The sequence below is a fragment of the Rhyacophila brunnea genome, unplaced genomic scaffold (genome assembly GCF_057557595.1).
Source record: "Rhyacophila brunnea isolate RB1 unplaced genomic scaffold, BYU_Rbru_1.0 scaffold_5, whole genome shotgun sequence".
NCBI lineage: Eukaryota > Metazoa > Arthropoda > Insecta > Trichoptera > Rhyacophilidae > Rhyacophila > Rhyacophila brunnea.
The window spans coordinates 6,732,514-6,749,966 of record NW_028233170.1 but is presented as its reverse complement, the minus strand read 5'-3'; the positions used below and the strand labels follow the sequence as shown (position 1 = coordinate 6,749,966).

The window sequence follows — 17,453 nt, the reverse complement described above, 5'->3', positions numbered from 1 at the left end:
TCACTAATTTAACTAAATATTATAATACTGTGAATATACTGAACGAACAAATTATACTGTGTTGAAAATAAATAAATACGTTGAAATTAAAATTATTCTTCATTTGTAAATGTCCTACAAGTATATATTCATTTTCAAGCTTAGCAAATGATCTCTTCAAAAAAATACTATTAGAATGCTGAAACATGTAAGTATTACCTAAGTACCTATTACGGTGACATTTTTGTGAAAATAACTTTCAGGGATATGTTATTTATAATAATGGAATAATATAATTCACGTAGAACTTTTTCATTTGAAGAGTTATTAAATTTAATAATTGTGTACATACAACGTCTAGTCCAATATATCAAATTCAAGGATTATGATTTGTTGATTATTGTGAATAAAAATATATGTTAATTTGCCAAATTCGGTATACAATATAATTTAATTGGCAGAATCTTAACGAATTTTCAATACAATACAATATTAACAATAATATCATAATAATTTATTGTACAAAAGTACCGACTGTTTTACCAGTTTTTTTTCTTAATGTGCATTTCTTCTCCATTTGTACTACATAGCTATATCGAAAATCGGCCCTTCACCGACTAGATGCTCGTAATCAGTTTATAATATTATGTTATTATATAAATATTATGGTTGCTTTTTACGTTGGTTATTGGCTCTGCGATCTGGTGTGGATCTTGACTGTGTCTAGGATATCTCTCATTTTCGACGCCTATTTGTTACTTGTCGTGGTTCTCCACGTATCTATAATCTAAAATAGTCACTCCTCATAGACCACATAAATAAATCGGATTATTAGTATCCTTAATGGATTAATTTTGATGATAGGTAATATAAATTAGGGGTTAACGTCCCTTAATCGAGCTTTCAGTTTTTTAACAACGACTTGGATGAAACTAGGGATTGCAATACCGAATGAATATATCAATACCGGTATTTTGGTATTTCTTATTGAATACCGGTATTCATCAAAACTTATTATAGAACAAAAAAGTAAGTACCTATCAATAAATATAACTATTAACATATATTTGAAATAATATTTTTTTACAATCTATCTTAATTCATCGCGACAATTCTATAAGATTTAAGGTTTATGAAGGGATTTTGTTTTAATATTATGCAACTTTTGTTGGTTTCAGTCAATATATTTGCGTTTTGGCAGCATAAATTTATACAATATAGTAGTGAATAATGAAAAAATAACATTAATTCATTTTCGAAAACATAAACGTATATGGTTTCTTAATACTGAAAATACCGGTATTTCGGATTTTTGAAACCGGTATTTCGGTATCGATAAATAATTGAATACCGGTATTGCAATCCCTATATGAAACCCTTATATCATTATCGTAATAGGATAAATATACAATTAATAGTAATTTTATTTTGTTTGTCATGTTAAGTATCTACTTTAATTAATATCTACTTGGGTACTCTTGTATATTAATCCGGCGTACGTGCAAATGACAACGTATCTTCTTGCCCAAAAGCAGAAAGTCCTAAAATTTGTGTCATTGAAGCGAGAAACAGAATCTATTTATTATGACGTAAAATACGAAATGCTGTCACATTACGCGCGGAGAAGACTTAGCTAGTTCAATAAACCGTCAAATAATGTGTAGCAAGTGGTGTTTTCAGTATATTGAAAATATTTTTGTTTTCGCCGTTATGAAGTTGAGAAAAATCGAAAGACTGGCTCTGTTTTTCATTACTGCCGAATTAATTGACTTTATTGGATGCTATTTGAATAAAAAGTATAAATATTAACACATGTGTTTTTTATTTTATTTTATGTCATTCTATATTATAACATTGGTATGTTTACGGAAGGGAAATGTATTTTACGAAATACATTTTAGTAGTGAATTCTGTATTAAAGTTATTGACTTACAATTAGAGTTGGGTATTTCCCAAGAAAATCTCAATCTCGAGATTCGAGATTTCCCGAAATGGTGAAATTTTGATTTGGGATTTCCAGAAAAGAATTCTCAAGATTGATTTTACTCAAATTTCCGAATCACTCTTTTACTGGGGGTCGATTTTTTGTATGCACATCTAATAACGGTGTGCCCACAGTACATAATTCGATAAATCGGAAGTCACTTTGGAAAACATTTTTAAGGCGGGAAAAATATTAAATAAAATATGAATAGACAAACTAACTACTAAGTTGTTATCACGTCATTCTATTCTGAATGTTATTCAATTTTAGTAGTACCTATCTACAGTAGTTAGTGCAGTTTCAAGGATGAATTACTTTCACTTCACGGTCTTTTTGCGATAACACAAATCAAAATCAAATAAAATGTCTATAACATGTTGCATATTATTCAAGACCTTCGCCTGAAAATATTACAAGATAAAACGAATTGATGCTGGCTTTAGCACCAGTTCTTTTAATATTTTATTGCTTTCATGTATCTGGGTCCATCGTAGATCAATGCCATGAAGATTAATTATGTTCATCAATCCAGCGGACCTTGGACATATTTAGGAATCTCTATCAGTAAGGCTGAATGATAAAATCCATACAAAAACAGTATAAACATGTAAATCCTTTCATTACGTCTTATTTATAAAATATAATATTCACTTCATTGCGACAAAGACAAATTATTGTAGATACCTACTTGCGTCAGTCAATTATTATATTATATTAAATAAATATAAATACGTATATTATCGCACTGATATTAAGTTTATTTAATTATTAATGTATACTGCAGTAAACTAATCAAAACACTGTATTATTTTTTATTTAAATCTAAGTCGTGGAGATTTTTCTCACCCTCTCTCTCTTTCCGTTTAATTTAATTAAACTCAACAGACATAGGTACTAAATTTACTACTGAATGTTAAAAAGAAAATAATTACAAGATAAAAAAGAACTTTTTATGTACAACGTTTTTAAATTTTCTGTTGAATCATATAAACTTGACTTGACTAGCTTAAACGACCAAAAAAATTGTACTTGATAAAAATAATACTGAAATGTCATTTGATTTCCATAGTAACGCACGTATATATTAATAATTTACTTGCTAGGACCCCAGACCCCTAGCAACCAATAATAGTGGATTGGATTACGGATTTCTTCCGAAATAACTTTTCATACAAAACAGAATTAACTGAAAATGAATTCAATTCTACTTAAAGATGGCTAAAAGTATTAAAAAAATGTATTGGCATCGTTTTCTGATATATTCTAAAAGTTTCAAATGTCTAGCTAGTCGGGAAGTTAGTTAAAAATCTTTTGCAAGCTTTGTACTGGATAAACAACCACCGGACAAATAAGAATATGACCTAATAAAAACGTTGTAAAATACACCACCGTATTTGTAATAATTCACTAATATCATATCAAACGTGACGAACACAACAAACAACAAATTCAAAGTAGCATTAGATTTTTTGATATCACTATTTTTGTAAAACAAAGAAATGTATTTAAAATTGGTGACAGAGCTTTTTTAACATTTAAAATGAGAAATACGGAATCTACTCCGTTTCGTGCCGTCTTCGATCTAAAATTGGCGATCTAATTGCATTATAACTCCTTGTTATGGGACAGTCGTTTTCAGATCCCTAACACATTGGAAATTAATAGTTCGTTTTTTCAGCTGGTTCGCCACTATTGTTCTACTGCAATTACTGCGAAGGCAGAGATATCTCACAAATTCCAACTGTGGTGTGAAAATTCAGATGCTTTTGAACTTTTTTGATCCATGCAGAGAATCTTGCAACTTGCACGATAATACGTGCATTTTCTTGTTAAGGCCGCGATAATACATACACGTGTAAACGTGATATAAGTAAGCAAAGGTTCAAAATATTTTCCACTGTAGCTTATTACAGCTAGATACAATGTGACTGGAGAGGATATAAAATAAAATAATATGTCTATTTTTTCAATTTATAGCGACGCGGTATATAAGTATAAAGTTGGTAAATAAAATAAATTTCTTTTTATTGCTATTACTTACGCCCTGTCAAAACAAAATGCCCAGATACAACAAATATGTTAAACTTTCTCATTTTTTTCGTACCAAGGGCGCAGTGCCAGAAACGACTGTGGGTAATACTGTTATTTTATTAATATTATTTCCAAGGCGTTTTCCGAATGTATCTAAATGTTCTATTAGTTCGGTGGTTTTTTGAAGTATATTTCAGATGTTATCATCAAAAAAAATATATAATATAATGATATATTATTTCGCGGCTTACGATTTTGGCACACAAGGTTTTGTTTTTCACGACTTCCGCGATTTAAAAAATGAAAACGGAGACATTAGAAGTGGCTTGGTAGCTTTCAAAGAATAGTTTCGAGATTTCGTATGCCATCTGGTGATAATGACAAAACAGATAAATCGTATGAAACCATCTTATTGATTATACTAAGTTTATATAGATACGTTTTAGTATTGCTTCTTATAACGTTTTAAAAGACATTAAGTATATAAAAAATAAATATGAAATGCAAGTAGATACAGTACACGTGCTCGACAAACGCAATCTGATGATGGACTAAAAACTTTGGCAGAAGTAGATGTGTGAAGGATTAATATGGTACGAGAGGAGTGAAAGACACTAGGGGATGGTGATGTCGATGATAAAAAAAATCCTGAATACAAATAACGTTTTCAAAAATATTTTATCTACTTGCCAGTATATTCTAATTAATATAAGATGATTACTATGTAAAATCAATTATAAATTCTAATGCATTTAAGTTTTGTACTATTGCATTTGAGTCGTTTTTTGAGACCCGGGTTTCGCCTTTCAGCATCTTCGGGCACTATACACATCAATGCAAAAGTTAAGTGTGTATTTGCCTTTTGGTGAGTGCGCATAGTGCCTGAAGATGCCTAAAGGCGAAACCCGGGTCGCAAAAACGACTCAAATGAAACAGTACAAAATTTAAATCCATTAGAATTTAAATTTAAATTCTATTAAATACCCTCGGTCGATAGTATTAATATAATAAGTGTGCAGTATCTGTATAATATATTTTGTTCTTCTTTCTTATTGGCACAATTTGTTTAAAATATATTAGAAAATTATGACGAATGAGATTGGTATAACATACGTTAGGAAACTTCTGCACAATTAGCACTTGTATCTAAAGCTTTATCGATAAAGCTCACCGTCGGATATGGATTCATGTCATATGCGATAGAATTTTATTTCTGAAATTTATATTTTGTAACAGATATTATGTTTCTGAAGATGTTCTCAATTATGTAAACTCATTGAATAGATAAATAAAAAGATTACATATTTTATTTACTTACATAATATGTTTTTGAATATTTCTTCAATATTGCAAGCTTTTGACAAAGTGCGTGTGTAGGTCTGCAAAAAAATAAATCATATATTTACGCGAGTCACTTTTTCCCGCAAAATATATGATTGCGGCGTATATAAATCCACTTACAACTACTGAGAACTACTTTTTAACGTCTGTTTTACATGTTGTATTTCTTACAGACGCTTAGTTTATTGACGTCAATAAGAAAATTATTTTCAAGTAGACGCCCATTCCACAGTACGATATATTACTGTCAAAGTAGCATCAAAATAAAATATTTAATAAACATTATCATGGCAACATTTTGTTATAAACACTAATAAATTGTCATGAGACAAAACAGTAAAGTCATGTAATAATATCACGTCTTCTAGACTTACGTCAGTGTTTATCGTAAAATATTGAGGCAGTAAATACTTGCATTATGCATATTTAACCATATTCAGAGCCCACTTATGTTAATTTTTGAATAAGAATTACAAAACATTTGGGCAAAATCTTGACTTACCGACGTATTCACTTTTAAGTGCTTAGTTTAAATAATTCCAATTTCAGTAGCAGATTTTAATGCTTCTTTATATAAAAAATATTGGTGTTTTATAATATTATAGTTTATTCCCTATACTTAACGGCCCACATGCTCAGCGTAGGTCAAAATGGAGCTTTTATGCTATTTTCAAAGCATGATCCTGGACATTCCTTAAACGTTGTAGATAATCTATTTATATAATTTTGAAGCTTTGTTATCCTTTATATTTATTTTAAACATTTATTTGATGACTGCATAAAGTATTTGTATTACATAAAATAGTATTCTTTTAAACCTCTCACTCTAATGTTTTAGAATATAGTCGTATTTCGGTACATCCATGTGCAGTGGTGTTATAATGTTAACATTAATTTTACTAATGGTTTTGTAAATGCGTTTAAAAATTAATAAATCTAAAAAATATTAACACCACTGCACATGGATGTACCGAAATATGAATATATTCTAAAACATTAGAGCGAGAGGTTTAGAAGAATACTATTTTATGTAATAAAAATACTTTATGCAGTCATCAAATGTTTAAAATAAATATATATGATAATAATCTTCAAAATTATATAAATAGATTATCTATAACGTTTAAGGAATGTCCAGGATCATACTTTGAAAATAGCAAAAAATCTCCATTTTGACCTACGCGGCGCACGTCCCCCCTTAAAATTTCTTTTATGACACGTGTTTCGCTCACATGGCGAGCTTTATGAAGTATGAGTACGAGAATTTACATGACTTTATGACGTAAAATATTTTTTTATTTGTTGAGAATGAATATTATATTACAAATACATTTTATTAATTATCATGAATTACCACTAATTGAAATCTCTTGAAAACGTTCCGTTTGAGATGATAAGATTTTTATTCATATTAACGATAATGTTGTCATTTAATTATCTATTATGAAGACACACAATTTAAAAATGTAACTTCATTAGTTAAACCTCCATTACTGGGAAAAGTTTCAGAAACATATGTAGCGATCAACGAGTCCAGTGAGAACAAGCATTGTCAGCAAAATCCGTGACTTACGAATCGATCGCGAAATATTATTATATACTTACATTTTTCACAGGCCGTCAGCGGTATAGGTTTGTGTTTACTCAGTGAGTAATGCTAACGGCGAAAATAAGATTGTTTTGAACATATATTTTTAGCATACAAATTTCACACAAATCTAATTACGAATTACAAATAAAAACCTTTACCTCAGTAATATTTATTAATATGTATTATGTTAAAATTCATTTCTCACCGAAGTCATGGGATACTTAGTGTCAGCATTATTCAATCGTGAGGAGTTTAATAAATAGGCAATCACGATTTAATGGATATCTCCAGAAGAAACTTTAAGTCTTCATACTTCACCCTTCGCATCACTCATCTCTACACAGTACACACTTCATCCCAAACATACATTATATCCTAGAATAAATGTTGAACCGAGTGGGATTCGAACATACGTGTTACGCTTGTAGTGAGGACTCTGACCACCGAGCTACTCCGAACTCAAATACCATCCTTTTAGGTATATGTACTTTGTATGAAAACACTTACATTATTTTTAGTTTCAATTTTCTTTTTTACATGAGCTTTCATTTTCATTTCTTAAAATAACGGTTATGCATTGCAGATCCTAATAAATAATACCTACTTGTATTTTTCCAATACCTCCAATAAATGGCTAATATCTTTGTATTTTAAGGCTATACTTCAGCTGAGGCACGGTCTAAAACGATCGTGACTACGCGACGCAAAGATTGTGCAAATGACGCGTGCAGAACAAAACATAATTTGTCATAAAAAGTCAACATGCGTTCATTTAATGTTAAGTTTATTGTTCTATTACTAATAATGATAATATATTCATTGACATGTTTTCTTTTTCAAGTAAATGGGTAAGGTTTTTCAGTCATCTTTACACGATTTAAGAATTAATTGCCCCGTCGCCATCACAAAACAAATTGACGTGTTCACAGCTCAACTTTCGCTCTCCGATTGCCAGCCAGTCCGAAATTTCGTCGCACCTATAGTTGAAAATTACTTGCCGTTTCACTGAAGTACCGTCTTAAATATATTGAAATGAAAAAGGATTCAATCGCTCTCTAAGCTTAAGTTCTGGTGGTTACTTAATCCAAAATAACCGAACATTTATTACATTTGATGTAAAGAAGCACGTGGGACCATATAAATTAATAATCGTTCACGCGACTATCTCATCGGAACACGCCATTGTTTGAGTTAAGAAGGCCTTGGGCGTGTTTCGTTTGTATTTTTGGTGATTTATCACACTTATGTTGTTTTAGTTGGTTTCCGCTTTCTATCATAATTGCCACCGCAGAAATTTATTAAGTGCTTGTATTTCATAAGTAAGATAATGACTTAGTATGTAAAATAATATGAACATTAGTCTATTGTGCCCACGTAAAGAACGTTACAGATTGACAATTATTAATTTATAAGATAGATTCTTTTGATTAAAATAAACTTTTCTTGCAATAAATATTTGTGTGACATTTAATCAATATAATATGTAATTATCGGGAATGGGACAACCGGATGCCAGGACAATTGGACGCCGCACTGTCGTAGACACGTATAAAGAACGTAGACGAGGAATTTTAATCAGTTTCTATCTACTACTTAGTAGTTTTAATTCATTTTACTTTTAACGTAATGTTTTTTTTTATTGCGAATTGAGAATTACCATGCCTAAGGCTTTATATAAAATAAAAAACTCTTTTTTTCGTTGGAACTTAAATATATGCCCGATTAAATCATTTAAAATTATTATTATTAAAATTATTAAATTATTAAATCATAATATAATAATTTAAATGTAAATAATAATATTAAATATTTTTTAAAAATACCTAACGTCTATTTAATTTCGAATTGCGTGGCGTCCAGTTGTTCCGGCGCCAAATCGTCCTAGACCCTAATCACCATATTCCAGTTCGGTTTGTAGTACCTTAGTTATCTATGTATCTATACTATCATAAAATATAAAACTGTAATGAATTAATAATTGAAAGGTCTATGCGTAGGGAATGGAGAGGAGTTCCGAGTTAAGTAATATAACCAAGGCATTTAAAGGATGTACAATTCATATCCAGTACTGACGCTTGGCAACAGAGGGTTGTAATCTCGCAAAGCCTAGATGTGTGCTCAGCCTGTTAATTGTTATACTATTTAGTCGTAGAAATGATTGAAATTATGATTATTTTAAGTTTATCAAACGAATAATTAATATATACATGATTCAAATTATTTTTTAGTAAGGTAAACGGAGCATTTGGTCTTTCAAAGAATTGAGGTTATATTAAAAGGGTCGCTTTAACTAGTCCATTGTACAAGGAGGAATAAACTGGGACAGTGGATATATTACATACATAACTTAGAGTTAAGGATGTTGTTATGGACAATTTTATTTTAACGTTATCATAATATTAATCATAGCTTTAATTAAATTACTGTTCATTTTTAAGAATTAAAGAGTCTTCACTGATGCATAATTTGGAAAGCTCCTACTTCGAATAGTATGTATGTCTGCTCAAAAACCATTCAGTCAAAGATTTTTCTTATATAGAATAGTAATTTATGTTTCTGGGCCTGTTAAAAATTATAATTTTTCAATGATGATAATAAACACTATTATGAAACTTACATAATTTAGAAAATATATAACTAATGAAATAAATAAGATGAAGTGTCATTATATTCCTTAAAATACATAAAATCAGCTTTCCGCAAGTATCTATGCAAATCTTTAGGGAGCTTTTGTTTATCATACTATTCTGGCCGTAAACGTACACAGTAAGTACCTCAATAAGGCGATGAAAAGCTAACATCTATATTATTATCCTGACCTGAGTAATACAGCGAGGAGCTTGCAATAGCCAGTTAACTTATGCAAAAATAAACATTAACCGGTTGGAAAACGAAATTGTGTTATATTTTCATAATTTAAATTGCGACTAGGGAATATAAGTAATCTAAAAAACAGTTTTGCGTGAATAAGAGTAATTTGAAAAAGCGTATTTTTTTTATAATATATAATATATTTTTTGAATATATTAAGATTATAAAATTGTTAAAGAAAACTTTTGTATTTGGACAAAAGATAGGATATCTTTACACTTGTGGAACGAAAATATATTAATGGTATATTATGCTCATAATAGTATTTTTATGGGATTATTAATTATTTCCATACAATAATTGTATTAAGTATTATTATATTACACTTTATAAGTCTTACAGTTAAGTAGCTATCTGGCGATTGTTTAGTACTTTATTTGAGAAGAAACGAAAGAAGGCATAGCTTTACACTTCATTATTTTTAGTCGCTTATCATACAGGTAATAATTGGTAATGGATGCTGCGGGTTTGTCTTCTGGTCAGTGAGGAGGTGCGGTCTGTCTGCGCGGCGGCCTTGTCGGGAACCCTGTTGGGAATAGTGGTGATTGAATTTTTTTAACGGTTTGCGTAGGGCTTGAAATCTTGGCATTGATCATGTCCATCCATGTTACTCCTGAGTTGAGGACATTAGTAATTTTTCTGATAAGAGCGGCTGTGTCTGGGGTGCCTGGAATTTTAAAAGAGGAAAAAAAGAACAAATTTCATAGAAAGTAATTAATATGGAGTTATCAGAAGGTGATATTTTGTGAGCAGTTAGTTTTAATGGTTGTACTATAATGTTTTGCACAAAAAAAAAAGAAAATAGTTTTTTTATTGAATTATTAATAACCATGTCCTTGTTTTTTCGTACAAGGTGGTTGTTAGTAATTTTGAACAATCATAAACACCCAGGCTTTGAGAAAAACAAATAAATATTGTGTTTTCACCGGGAATCGAACCTAGAACTCTAAGGTGGAAGGCTAGCGCCTTACGCACTGCAAAACGGGTGTCGCGAGAAAAAATAGTTAATATTATATTTAAAAAAAATGTTTGAAGATAGTCCTAATATATATGTTACGGAGGCTTTTCCAAGCTATGTATTTACGGTATTTAACTGGTTTCCTAGAGAGACTTCAGAATGACATAAAAATTAATTGAGGTATATTTATATACGAGGTATAAATGAGAACTCTGCCATTCTGGACAGTGTTGACCTGTGTGTCCCTGATAACTATCTTAGACATAGAGAACATCGGTTGTTTATTCTCCCAAGGTGCAGAACCAACCTGCCACTGGTAATGCCAATTGGGAGGGCGATAACTATGTTCAACGAAATTGCTTCGGGTGTTGATATATTCCACCCACGTGAGGATGAGTATAGATGGACGTTATTTAATATTTTTTTTAAATAGGGTCTGCTTAACTCATCCAGTGTACTTCCATGTACCTATCTAATTAATATTTTTGTATGTACTTACATATTTCTACTGTTTAATAACATACCATCTATCTCTTTTTTATGTAATACTGTTTTATATTTCTTTGTTTCTAAATGTCATATTGTGAACGTCTTAAACTTATAATTTGTAATGTCCACAATATGTTAAAAATAAATAAATTGAATTGAATTGAATTGAATTGAAATCAAGATAGATTATTTTTTCCTAATAGGTATTGATTTAGTTTCTCAATCACGTAAGTTACCTTTTAGCTCATAAGCGTAGTATGTGGGCCATTGCAGGTTGGTGTTTGTACTAACAGACTTCTTTGCGAGTAGAGTATATTCAGATTATTCGAATTCTCACCCACGGCTTTAGAAACTGGAACCTACTTTATAACTATTCTACTAACTGTAGCTTACACTTATTTATATCCATTTGAAATATAATCATTAATGAATTACAGCCAATCATTGATAAAAAAGCGGTGTTTAAATAACAATATACAGAATAATGAATAATAAATAATATATGCATGTATTCGGTGAAGTATAAAAATAACAAATAAAATTTCCATCTGTATTCCGAGATCACAATATGCCTTTATTAAGAATGTACATATTATTAAGTGAGAGTTCACGGGCACTGTATGCATACATGAATGCTATCTCATTTAGTAGGTCACTGTGGCCGACGCCACGAGCGACGCCTCAGACGCGCCGGCGTCACCCCGTCTCACTTAGGGAAAGGAAATAAATTCACAACTATTTGCTAAAAATGCTACTTTAATATTCAACCGTTTATAATGCTCATTTACATATGTCTAAGTATTTCATTTATTATTCGTAAATTGGTCTATATAATTTTAAGAAGTTTTTTTTTTATTAAATTAGTGAATGTAGGACTGTGTATATAAATATTTGATTACGGTAGATATTGTGACCAGCAGGTCTATTCTATACACAAGGCGACTATCGACCGCTAAAGTGATGAAGTGATAGTATTTATTACATATTTGTATTGAGGTATTATAATTAATTGTTACAATAAGTTAGCCATCTGAACAGTCAAAATTGTCTATCTCGCTCTAAATTTTATCACAGCCAAGAGAGGTGCTGTTAAGATATAGCACTTATTGCAACAATTACAGCCAACTTATTGTTGTAATTGTTACAATAAGTGCTAATACTTTGATACAAACCTACCCTAGTTAGCTGTCGTATTTATCACTCTATCACTTTAGCGGTCGATAAGTATAGAATAGACCTACATGCATTATATTATGAATATAATGTAGGTAAGATTTAGGTTTCGTTCGACAAACAATAATTAACTTGACAAAGATAGGATCTATTTTGTTGCTTTTAAAATAGTAAGCACATATTATCACTACTATAGAAAACTTACATAATATATATTATTATTATATGGGTACATATATAGAAATTTTGATTCAGTGCTCAGTTACATACTATTTTGTTACGCTTTATCATAATAAGATAATAGAGAAAAAGCAAGGTGCCTCTTCGTGATCACATTCGTCACTAAGAACAGTCGCGTCTGCTTACGAACTCAACTGTTTATGTTACGGTCATTTATTTATTTATTTATTTATTTAAGAATACAAAACATTGTGGACATAACAAATCTAAATTCAAGACGTACACAACATGAGATTTACATTATAAGTCAAACATTACCCTCACAAGAGAGAAGGGAATATAGAAAAAGAAATATATATATAATAACAATAATAATAACAAAAAAAAAAAATCAAAACATACTTAAGTACAATTTAATACAGAAAAATATAATTTTTGAGAACGAAAAAAATACAATTTTATACAGAAAAATACAGTTTCAAAAATAAAATGCAAAGTACATCATTGAAAATGTCTATGTCTTTAGGGAGCGCATTTACTAGTCTTGCACCCCGAGCTAATGGTGCCTGATAGGCTTGACACGAGGAAACGGTTCCAATCCAGAATAAATCATGACTGCGACCACGTAGGTAATTGACAGGCCAATATTCAGTGGAGACAATGATTTAAAAAAAAAATGGACCTTAAATCTTGGTCAGATTATACCTCTCACAGATATTCGGGAGAGCTCAGCAACACGCTAAGTAAGTAAGTACCTTCGTAATGATTAGTGTTTTCAATTCATGTTTAATAGTTTAAACACATATGAACAAAAAACAATAGAAAAATAATTTGAATTAACGATTACGTAGCGATGGAATTGATACAATGTTATATTTAAAAAAAATCTAAAATAACATCATAAAACTTTCCGCTGCTGATTTGTGTAACTTGAATGTTTCCACCGATGTCTTAAGAATTTACGAATAAAAAATACGGATCAAGGAAATCTGAGTTTGCAATATGATTTAAGTTGATGACTCCTCATAAATTCGACCACTTTCTGGTGTGAATCAGTCTATAAAAACAACACTAACTCATCTGAACCAGGGGAAGACAACTTACTTTACGTATATGTTTTTTATCGCATAAAATAAAATATATTTTTGGCAAGCAGCAATTCGATTTAGTTCGAAACCATTAGATGGTGTCTTTTAAAGTAGTGGTTTGGAAAAGATATATCAGATTTGAAAGATTTGATCGAATTAAAATACCTAAGTAATATAACAGAACAATGTGTCACATTATCATTCCGCATACCGTGTAACAGATGTAACTTACGTTAGAAGGGTCAGCTTATAATTTATCAGTTTTTTTAAATTCCCATTTTAATAGTCTCAAGTTGCAGTGCTGTGACTGGGTTGAAACTTTGATGATCTCAAGGTGTGTACTTCACATAATAAAGGCACACTGTGTAGGGGGCCATGTGCTTCATCTTGAACTGAAAATGTTGGTTTACCCCGTACCTTGTCCCATATCTGACCCCGTACCTAAGAGCCAGTGTATATTAAGGCGATGTCTTTACCTACCAGGGGCACATAGCGGAAAAATACGAAGCTTGCAATTTGAGACATTTTTTTGATAAATTACAATTTCAACTATAACTATTGTGTATCTGAAAAATATTTTTTATTTAAATCGAAGATAAACTTTTATGTGAATATGTCAAAGGACCCCATCTTATTATTACATATATTTTATGTTCATATTTATTATTAAATTTTAGTTTATTAAGTTTTATATTTCTATTTTTGACTAATTTATAGTTTTAATATTTTTTATACTTGTTTTAAAAAACGTCGATTTTTATAAAAATATAATTGTGTATAACTTGAAATACTATTTATTTATTGACATCGCCTTTAGTCGAAAATGAAAACTTTCAGGATAATGCAGTTTATCAATTTTTAGCTGCTTGACATTTATGGACTTACTAAGTCTATTTGATTTTTAGGCATTTTAAGTATAAAATATATTATAAATATACTCAAAATGTGAATCGTGTCTTGATGATATGATAATTTAGAAACGACATTTGTACCAATTTTATGGAAAAAAAATTGAATTAAGACACACTGGTTCTGATGTACATATTATATTATTGTGTGACGAAAATTAAGGACGTTATAGATTATTAGAATTATATTGACTGACAAAATCGCTAATTGATAAATTTTACTACGTAGGTGTTTATGGATTAATGGTAATATTAATAAAAGGTTTCAAATGACTGTACCTACCGTTAGATGGAATGATCAATATTTTTCGTCATTGCGTGGGTGATGAAATAAGATCACCGAAAAATTAAACTTTTCATGACGAAATAGATAGTATGCGTCAGGCAGATACGTAAATAATATGACTGCTGCATTAGAAAGAGAAAAGATTATTACGTTGGCTGTTGCATCCGGAAAATTCTAGAATCTCCGAATCATCCAATTTGTCTGAAAATACAAACACAGATAGGTACCGTATATTTTAACACTAAATCTAAAAGAGTTATTACGATAAATTTACCACTTCTCCATTGTGAAAACAGCATATTATTTTGCAATATATTATATAATTATAAAGACTCAAAAATCCCGGAAAATATAAAAAGATCTCAATTTCTCCAAAATTACTAGTCAATTACAGACTTCAATGGAAACTTTACCGAACATATTTTACTTGATATTATTATTAATTAATATTACCACTCATTATAATGTACGTGTTGACATAATAATAATTTGAAAATTTATATAACCATGGACATCTGATTTAACAAACATGTTTTTTTTAATATGACGACGTTTACAATAAATTATTTTTTATAGTATTAATATATTTTATGTGATCGTGAAATATTGACTTATATGATGAAAAAAATTATAATGCCATATACTTATATTCCTAATATAAAGATTTTTCAGACTTCAGATTCCAGAAGGTACTACATTTTTTTAAAAATTTTAAACCATTGTAGGTCACCTGGGTCCTTAACATATTAATGGTGTTTTTTTATTACATTCAATATATTTGTAATTAATAATATAACGGTTGTCCCAAAAATACCGAGAAATATATTTCTAACAGAGGAGAGATTACCTCAACAATCTGTCGTAACAACTCACTCCCACAAAATTCATTAACGAAGGTTTATCATCTGTTAAAGTACTCAAACTGTACTTAGAATATACTATGTGATCCTCAAACTTTAAACTTATAATAAATTTAATTAATACAAATTATTTCAGTATTCAAAAACATAATTCATACATAAATGAAGTACCTAATTAACTTGTTATCCACTGTAGAGTTAACATATTATATTAATATGTAAATGTATCGTATTTGGACATACAATTGCCGAAACCCAGAAAGCCCTGAAAGGTTAATTGTTTTCAGTAGTGTGCCAACTGGTAAATAGGCTAACAATAGGTTACTATCGATGAGATGGAGTCATTAGATGAAGGAACACTGTAAAATTCATAGCATCCGCCACAAACCTTGCAAAGGGTAGATAAAAATGGAGAACGTTGATTCATGAACCCCGAATTCTGTTGACTGTGTGAAATATAATCAATTTTCCAATAGTACGCATTGATAACTAAATTAACTGCATTTTGATTTTCGGTGCCTCACAAGAGGTTTAAAACAGATTTTTTTATTAGAAATGTAGATTGCTTAAGTTATCAAGTAAATTTTCTGGGTCCATACCATAGAGGTATTAAATAAAAAGAGGGGCAAGCAATCGGCTCTCTCATACAACTGAATGAAGCAGGCCAACAATAGCCGACAACTTACGAGAAATAGCGACGCGATAAAAAAAAATGCAGGACGTCACGGAGCAATTACTTTGGCCTTTTGACCGTCAATATAACGTACCCATATAATATAATAATGTTAACGTGGAAGTTTTGCCGCAACTTGATTACCAGTCTAACTCACCATACTTTTATATAACCTGCCTGCTTCACCATACTTTCATATAACCTGCCTGCTTCACCATACTTTCATATAACGTACGTCCATACACATATTGAAAATATGATATAGGCATTCTTCATCTCTCATATCACAATATCTACTGGTCATATATTATAAGTAGAACGTATGGGTTGTTTAATATGAGGTTAGATTGTTTAGAATGTAATCTTCAATACATTTGCAAATAACAGTGGAAAGTATAACATGAAACCAATCAAATTCCTATTTCAAACTGCCTTCCTGTTAATTTCAAAGTTGACACTAACCTTTGTATTAGCATTTTCGATTTGTAATAAAATAATTATAAAATTATCGATGTAGGTACTGCTACCACCCATAACTGATCGAGTTTTATTTATTCTAGAAAATTTGAGAACCGTTTTGGAATTACATACAATACCGTGTCAACAGAATCTGTAGGTACTTCGAGAGTTGCAGACATCGAGTTAACATGAATTATCTGCAGAATATCTTTAAAGCATGGTCGATGGGCGGCTCGCAGTAGGCGTATGACAATGGCAAATCTCGCTGTGGGCGGCGAGATCTAATATCGGTTGCGGACTTGAAAAAAGTTCGCAATCATTTCGCCCAAAAGTTTCTGAATCTTTCAGTTCCGGAATCCTCTATGATTTCTACACTCTTTGTTATCGTAGTAAAGTAGACAGTTAGCCAGTGTTGGCATCATGATAAAATCGGCAACACGGCTCGAGTCGCTCACTAAATCTCGGAACAAAACAATACAAAAATGAAACTGTTGCTACCATATGGACAGATTTAGTAACATTAAAATAACTTATGGTAAGTATATTAAATTATGATTTATCGTATTAGTTTGTCAACAATCG

The 17,453-nt window shown here is 30.4% G+C and overlaps 1 protein-coding gene across 1 annotated transcript in view; it reads left to right on the top strand.

Moving 5' to 3' along the window:
- Nucleotides 1-17,453, top strand: part of Pka-C3 (Protein kinase, cAMP-dependent, catalytic subunit 3) — a 200,182-nt gene that overhangs the window by 128,277 nt on the left and 54,452 nt on the right. The window lies entirely within an intron of this gene.